Here is a 7765-nt window from a genome sequence, read left to right as displayed (position 1 = left end):
TGTTTTCTGTTTAGAGCAGGGGTCTCAAACTGGTATGGGGCGGGGCTCACATCGGTCTTGAGGGCACAAGCTGTTTGAAAGAAAACTGAACCAGTTTCTTCCATTGGTTAAGCAGTTTGCTCATTCATTCAGGGCAGGGTGTGTGCGGGGCCGAGGGTGTGTGCGGGGCCCTATTGTGTGTGGGCCCGGGGAAGGCTGCACCCCTGCCCTCACTGAGTGGACATGCTAATGCGGCAACATGATTACCAAAGAAAGTAACAAAGAAGCACAGAAAGTATCCGGTGGGGCTAAGTGCCTCGGGGAGAGATGACTCTCTCCTGCGAAAATTGACGCCCCCAGAAAAGGGCATTTCCGCTTGGCCTCAAATAATATGAGGTATCTCCTCAGACCTGACAAGGGCTTTCCGGGGGAGGAAGGCCCAGCCTGGGCAGAGGCTGGGAACGAAACAGGTCTGCTTGGGCTGGTGTGTCAGGTGCCCGACAAAGGACAGACGGGGTACTGGGTATTTGTTGGAAGATGACACCTTTCTAAAGAGGAAGGACAGGAAGTGGGCACCTGGGGAGCTCCCAGGGACTCGGAGTACAAATGGAGAAACTAAGGCTCAGGCCTATAGCCACAACCCTGGCCTCTCAGCACATGGCCATGGTGGGTCCCTTAAGGTGAAGACTGGGGGTGGTGAGGCCTGAGGGATGCCACTGGGCCTCGGTTCCCCCATGGGTGCCAGAGGGACCAATGGACAAAGGACCATAAGGGGCCTTTTCCAACTGGAACATTCCAGTTTCTGGGATTCAGAGCCACATGTGGGTGACACATCACTCCCCCCAGAGCCCCACAGTTCCCAGGAGCACCACGAAGGTCCATGCAGTCCCCTGCCTCCTGCACCAGTATGGCTTGTGGCCCCCATGAAGCATCTATATATGTGCCCCCCACAAATGCTCCCTTCCCACAGACTCCCCAACCCCCATCTCTCCCCTGGAGTTATGACCACTCTCCCCCAAGAAGCCAGAGGGTTGGGCAATACCACTGCAGGTATGGGGGCCCAACACGTGTCTGGGATCCAGGGGAAATGGACGGAAAGCATGCCTGAGTTTGGGGGCATGGTATGTTTGGGGGTGTCTGTATATTTGGGAGTCTGTGCACTTGGGGACTTGGAATGTGTTGGGGTCTCAGTGTGTGTGTCTGGAGACATCTGCGTGTATTTGGGGATCTGCATGTACACGGTGATCTGAGTGCGTTTTGGGGACATGTGTGTTTGGATAGCTATATGGGTTTGGGGGTCTGCATGTATTACGGACTGCACGTGTTTGGACTTTTGTATGGAGCGATCCACTTTTGTATGTGTGTCCAGGAGATCTGTATATGTTTTTATTTTTATTTTTTTAAAAAAATTGTTAAATGTTTTATTTATTTCTGAGAGAGAGAGACACACACAGCATGAGCAGAGGAGGGTCAGAGAGAGAGGGAGACATAGAATTTGAAACAGGCCCCAGGCTCTGAGCTAACTGTCAGCACAGAGCCTGATGCGGGGCTCAAACCCACGAACCTTGAGATCATGACCTGAGCCGAAGTCAGACGCTCAACCGACTGACCACCCAGGCGCCCCTGTATATACGTTTTTATTTTTAATGTTTATTTTTTGAGAGAGAGAGAATGTGAGTGGGGGAGGAGCAGAGAGAGAGAGGAGGACACAGGATCCAAAGCGGGCTCTGCACTGACAGCAGTGAGCCCGATGCAGGGCTTGAACTCATGAACCATGAGATCGTGACCTGAGCTGGTTGGACACTCAACCGACTGAGTCACCCAGGTGCCCCAAGATCTGTATATGTTTTAAGCATCTGTGGATTTTGAGGGGCTCTGCATGGGCTTGGGGGTGTCTTTATGGGTGGAATCTCCCTACCCTCGTCTGTCCATATGAGGAACGGGCTTTCTCCCTGTCCCCCTGTTCCTCAGCCTCCCTGCCTGGGTCTGCTTAGGGCCCTTGCTCTGATCTGGGCACCTCCCAGGGCTGAGGAGTGATGACCCGAAGGTCAGGGCCCAGCAACCAGGAAAGCTCCCTGCGCAAGGGTAGGAGGGAAATAGCATGTATAGACCCCCTACTGGGAAGCCTTGCCCCCTAGCTCAGCCAGGCAGCCGGCGCTGACTCTCCCCATTTTCTGGTGGGGGAAACTGAGGCCCACAGAAGTTTGGCCACACCGGAGTCACTGCCAGAGCCCACCTGCCCTCAGGGACCACTGTGGGCTGAGCCAGCCTCTAGGTCACCCACAGAGGCCCCCCACTTGGGACACCATCTCCCCAGGCCCCCAGGGTAGGAGGTGGCCCGGGCCCATGCTGGGGAGGGGAGGGTCGCTGACAGCTGGGGTCAGAACTGCTCGAGCCCTCAAGAGAGGGGAGGGGGGGGGTGTCCCGGCTTTCCAAGGGGCTCTTCCTGTCGCCTGTAATGAGGTACTTGGGGAGCAGGTGATGAAACCACCGCCCGGGTTGCGTGAGGCGGGGCTGCAGGCCTGATTCGCTGCAGCAGCCCAGGAGCAGCGCCCCCTCCCCGCTTCGCCGAGTCCCCACCTGCCCTCACCTCCCCCCACCACCCACCTGCCTCTCACTTCTCCTTTCCGCCCCTCCTTTCCCTGCCCAGTATGTCCCGCCAAGCTGTGGCCCCTGGGCTCAGGGGTCTGGCAGCAGGACTCGCCACTCGTCCCCTCATCAAAGCCCCACTGGGGGCAAAGGAGGGGAACTTGATGGACCCCTCATCCTTTCTCTCAGACCCTTGCTGCCAGGCCTTTGAGGTCAGAATTCTGTGACCCATTTTATGGGGGGAGGAAGCGAGGGCTTGATGCCACCAAGCGAACATGTCGCCATGTGAGTGTCACTGGGGTCTTGTAAGATGGCACACTGACTCAGCACTCCCAGTTCCAAGGCCTGACCCTTTTTCCTTCTGGCTTCTGGAAGACCAGAAGACAAGGTCAGCAGAGCCATCCACCACCTGCTCCTCCCCAGCTGGTGGGAGAAAGATTCTCGCCCCCATTTACAGGTGAGAAAACTGAGCTTTCCCATGGGGGAGGGTGGCATTCTTTCTCACCCCCTTACCTGCATCACCAAAGTGCTAACTAGTCTTGCCAGGCCAGGGAAGTGACAGTCTGTGGCCCGAAGGACCCAGAGGTGTTTGTTGATTGACTTAGTGACCACAGATACAGCCACAGAGAGTTTATGATGCTCCAGCACTCATGAAATCTTCCTTTGTCCTTTCCGTTCCTCCCCTGCACAGTGCTCAGGCCTGGGACTCTAGGGTCCTCACCCACCCACGAGTGTGCCCCCCGTGCATCCTGGCCCTTTGATTGCCAAGCAGTTCTTCCACTTCTGCCCCCGTCCGGGTTCAGGCCCCATGTCCCCCACTGGACACCTGCCCTCCTTCTTAGACGCTACTGCGACAGCAGCTATGAGCAGGGGAAGCTTTAAAAAAAATCTTTTGGTTGAGATAAATCATAGAAAAATGCACAAAACATTGGAGTAGGGCTAACACATTTGCGCAAGCTAAACACGTCTGTGTACCTGGACTCCGGACCAGGGAGCAGTCCCTGAAACTCCCACTGTCCTGTCATGGCATCTGCCCTGGAGGCCACTGTGTGACCATCACTGTGAACTTTGCCTAGTCTAGAACTTCATGGACCTGGACATATACAGTGTGTCCCCTCTGTCGAGTCCAGCATTGTTGAATCAGCGTGTGGTCTGAGAGATTCGTGTGTGTGGTTGCATGGATCTGGGGTGCATCCTTTTACTGTGCTGTGTCGAGGTCCATCATAGAATCTACCAGAAAATGTTAACTGATTCTCCCAGTGAGGGCATTTGGGTGGGTTCCAGCTTGGGGCAATGATGAAAGAAGCTACTGAAAACACTCTTGTCTGTGTCGTCCTTTGGCAAAATATAGATCCATTTCTCTTGGGTGAATACTGAGGAGCGAGATTGCTGGGTCATCGGGAAGAGGTATATTCAGGTTTAACAGATGCCAGATAGCTTTCCAGAGTGGCTCTACCTCTTTCCCCTCCCACCAGCAATGTAAGAGAGCGCACGGGGGCTTTTAAAACTGTAAAATTATATCCTGTGCCCCCAATCTCTCCATGGGTCCTCGACCTCAGAGTAAAGCCCACAGTCTTCACTGTGGCCGTATGTGATCCGACGCCTACAGCGTTTACCTTCATCCCTCTCCCCACTCCTCACTGCCATGTTGTCCAGCCACACTATGATTTCATTAAAATGCCAAACTCATGATCGCTCCAGACTTTTGCCCTTGGAGTTCCCCCTGCCGGGAACACCCTTCCCCCTCGATCTTCCCACGACTAGCTCTTTCCTTGCTTGGCTGTCTCTTTCTCGTGTTTCAAACCTTGGCTCCAATATCACCTTTGCTGAAGTCTCTGGTTCACATTGCCCCTTTCATGGTCAATACTTCTCTCTTTTTGGACTTAGTCGGGTTCTGACATGCAATAGTTTCATAAAAATGACTTGGGGCAATTCCCATCACTTGCAAAGGTCTGAGTTAGTTGAAATAACATTGCACTTGCCTCTCCTTTGAGGTTTGCTGAAAGAGCCTCAAGACTTGTTGTCCTTTTAATGGTAGGTCTTGAGTCACTTTTCTAATCTTCTATGGTCATTGGTCTACTTAAACTTTCTACCTCCTTTGTGGTCATCTTCTCACAGTGGTCGGCACATGGTCGATACTTCATACCTGCTAAGTGTGAGGGTGTGAAGAAAAAGGAAGGGAGGGACTGGACCCTCGGCTTCAAATGCCCACCCCCTGCCTTTCTGCTCAGGTCCCCATCCATCCTGTCCATCAAGGCCCAACTACATGCTTCCTCCTCTGAGATGCCTTCTTGGATTTCTCCTGACCCTCCTTCCCTGCTCCATTTCCACGTCACTGGGTCCATTTCTCTGCCTCTCTGCTGGGCGGATGCTACAAGCTCTCTACTTTCTGGCTGGATTTTTTTTGGGGGGGTGGGGTGGGGGTGGGGAATGTGTGCACAGAAGAGGCCTCCCCCCTCGTGCCTGGCACATTCAGCATGTGCTGCCCCCTCCCCCCAGCAGTTCCGATCACGCCAACATCTGGAGACCAGGCCACCGGGTCTGTCTGCGGCTCAGTGGGGATTTGCATGTAAGTACAAATATATATGCACACCCTGGGCCTTCCGCCTCCGCATTCCTTGGCTGGCCCTTCACACCTGGGCTTGAGACAGGTCAACGCTGAGTGACTGGATTTGCATGCCCATGTATTTCTGGGTAGGGAGTCAGCTGGGGGAGTCTGAGAGGAAGTTGTTGAGGGAAGCTGGGGGGAGTTCAGAGTCTCTCTTGATCTGCTCCATTCACCAAATCTGGCCAAGAGGGGCTTCCAGTCTGAGGGAGACAGAGCTGGATATAGATACCCCTGGCCCCATGGGGCCAAAACCGGACGGGAAGTTCGGGAGCTGTAGGAGTCCAGAGTGAGGGCAAGGAGGGCTTCCTGGAGGAATACATGTTTTGAGCTGGGTTTTGAAGTGTGAATAGGAGTTGGCCAAGTGCAAAAAGGGCTTTCCAGGCAGAGTTCCAGGCAGAGTCATTTCATTGAAGGTAGATTAAGATGGGCAGGGGCTGATTGGGGCAGGGCCTCCGATGCCAGGCTGGGGACTAGAACTTTCTCCAGAGGGCAGAGGGGAGCCATGGAGAGTGTGTGAGCAGCAAGAGGTATGATCAGAGCTGGGTGTTGGGTAGACCCCTTAAAGGCCACAATGGGGATGACTTTGGTTCTTGGGTGAGGGTCGAGGGCTTCAAGATTATAAGAGTCAGAGGAGTCAAAGCCCTGCAAAGCCCACCGGCATCTGTCACACCTGGCCCCAGAGACAGCCAAGGCTCTGGTGGTTTCTGCCCCTGACGTACAGTGACTTAAAGTGTATGATGCAGGCCCAGAACAGAGAGGGCCTCACCCCCTGTCTCTGCCCAGTGCTGGTCTCTCCTCAAGCCTCCTGCCATCTCTAGCCCGGCCCCCAGCAGTCCTGACCTCTGGGGCAGCTGTGGCGAAGTTTTTAAGTGAAAAATCAAACTCTATCCCTTTTCACTCAAAACCTTCTCATGGCTCTCTGTCGCTCTTAAGCCAAAACCCACAGCCTTCCCCAGCACTCAGAGGACCCAGAGTGGCCCTGCATCTATGGCCTCTACCCTTGGCCTCCTGGGCCTTTGTACCTGCTCTTCCTTCTAACTGGAACTCATTTCCTGTCTCTGCTCTTGGGTCTCAGTGCAGAGAGACCCCCCTCCCCCACCTGGCCTTCTGGCTCTGGGGGCTCTGGGGGCTCCCTCATCATGTGAACTCTGCCCTGGCCAGGATGTCCCTGTCTAAACTGGGGACTGAGAAGAAAGGGTCCAGATTGAGAAGGGTCCGGATTCAGATCTTCCAGGCCCGGAGACTCGTGTCTAAGTCCCTTGTTCCCATGGGACCCCAGGCACGGGGGCATTTCCGGAGTCACCTTGGCACCAGGGCCTCCGGACCAGTGCCCCCCTCCAGTCCCCAGGGACCTGTCAGGGCTGGGGCAACACGTCCCAGTCGTGGGAACGCACCCGATTCCGGCCGGGGATTAAAATTAGCCTGGGAAGTTAAATTTAGCAAGTCAAGCTGGAGCTGGGGGGCCAGGGCTGGGGCTCCCATGGGTCCTGGGTCTGCGTCGTTGTGACTGCCCAGAGACCCAGACCAGAGAGAGTGGAGGGCACGCCTAGGGTCACACAGCAGGCTGAATACGACAGTGTCTAACCCTCCTGGGCCCTGGGACTCTGAGGGTCCTGCCCAAACTCCTGGGGCTGGAGCCTGGGAAGCAGGTATGGCTCCTGGAGATGGACCTGCGTTTTCCTACGCTTCCTGAGAGCTCATTCCCAGGCCTTGTATCAGGTGCTCTGCATTTTATACCCGGCCCAACCACAGAAGAGCAAACTGAGGCCTAGGGAGAGGCCTCCCTTGCGGAGGACTGCCCAGTGGTCAGAGGCTGTCTGGGACCTGAGCACAGGCCCACCTGACCCTGGACAGGCCACTCACCTAAAGCCTCAGTCACCTGTGACATGAGAGGGGCTGGGAAGTCACGTGGTCATAGAGTTGGTGGGGGAGGGGTCTTGGATGCCATGGGGTAGCTGTCTGTACAGTGGGGAGAGTGCCACATGATGGGCAGTGTGACTCCTCTGTTTCCAGGACCCCTGAATGGGGGGCACTGGGGAAGGCCTATCCATTCTTACCCTCGAGCACCCCTCCAGAGAGATCCAAGGTCCTCATGAGAACGTTCTAAGATTTCTCTCAAACAGACCTCTGGCCCAACCCCTGTCTGGGCTCCAAGCTCAAGTTCCTTTCTGGTTGTCCGATCACCTCCCACCTGATATATATATGTATATATATATATTTTTTTTTTTTTTGAGAGAGAGAGAGAGTAAGAGAGAAGCAGAGAGGCAGAGGGAGAAGGAGAGAGAGAATCTTAAGCGGGCTCTATGCCCAGGACATAGGGCTCAATTTTACAACCATGAGATCATGACATGAGCTGAAATAAAAAGTTGGGCACTTAACTGACTAAGCCACCCAGGCAGACCAACCTGTTATTCTTTTAAGAATAAGGGGAAAGTTAGAAAATTCAGATAATCAAAAAGGGAAGGAAAAAATCACCAAAGGCCACACATTGTATGATTCCATTACCATGAAACATCCAGAACAGGCAAATCTACAGAGACAGAAGGCAGATTAGTGGTTGCCAGGGGGGTGGGGTGGGAGGTGGGGTAG

General features: G+C 54.4%; 1 protein-coding gene across 1 annotated transcript in view; it reads left to right on the top strand.

The window, feature by feature from the left end:
- Nucleotides 1–7765, top strand: part of MEF2B (myocyte enhancer factor 2B) — a 26328-nt gene that overhangs the window by 11398 nt on the left and 7165 nt on the right. Inside the window, exon 2 of the mRNA XM_077777414.1 lies at nucleotides 5071–5137. The gene's annotated coding sequence lies outside the window, so the exon portion shown is untranslated. The remainder of the gene's footprint in view (nucleotides 1–5070; nucleotides 5138–7765) is intronic.

The sequence above is a fragment of the Crocuta crocuta genome, unplaced genomic scaffold (genome assembly GCF_008692635.1).
Source record: "Crocuta crocuta isolate KB4526 unplaced genomic scaffold, BGI_CrCroc_1.0 scaffold77, whole genome shotgun sequence".
Classification (NCBI taxonomy): Eukaryota; Metazoa; Chordata; class Mammalia; order Carnivora; family Hyaenidae; genus Crocuta; species Crocuta crocuta.
Note: the sequence above shows the minus strand (reverse complement) of the source record. Positions and strands in the feature narration are given on the sequence as shown.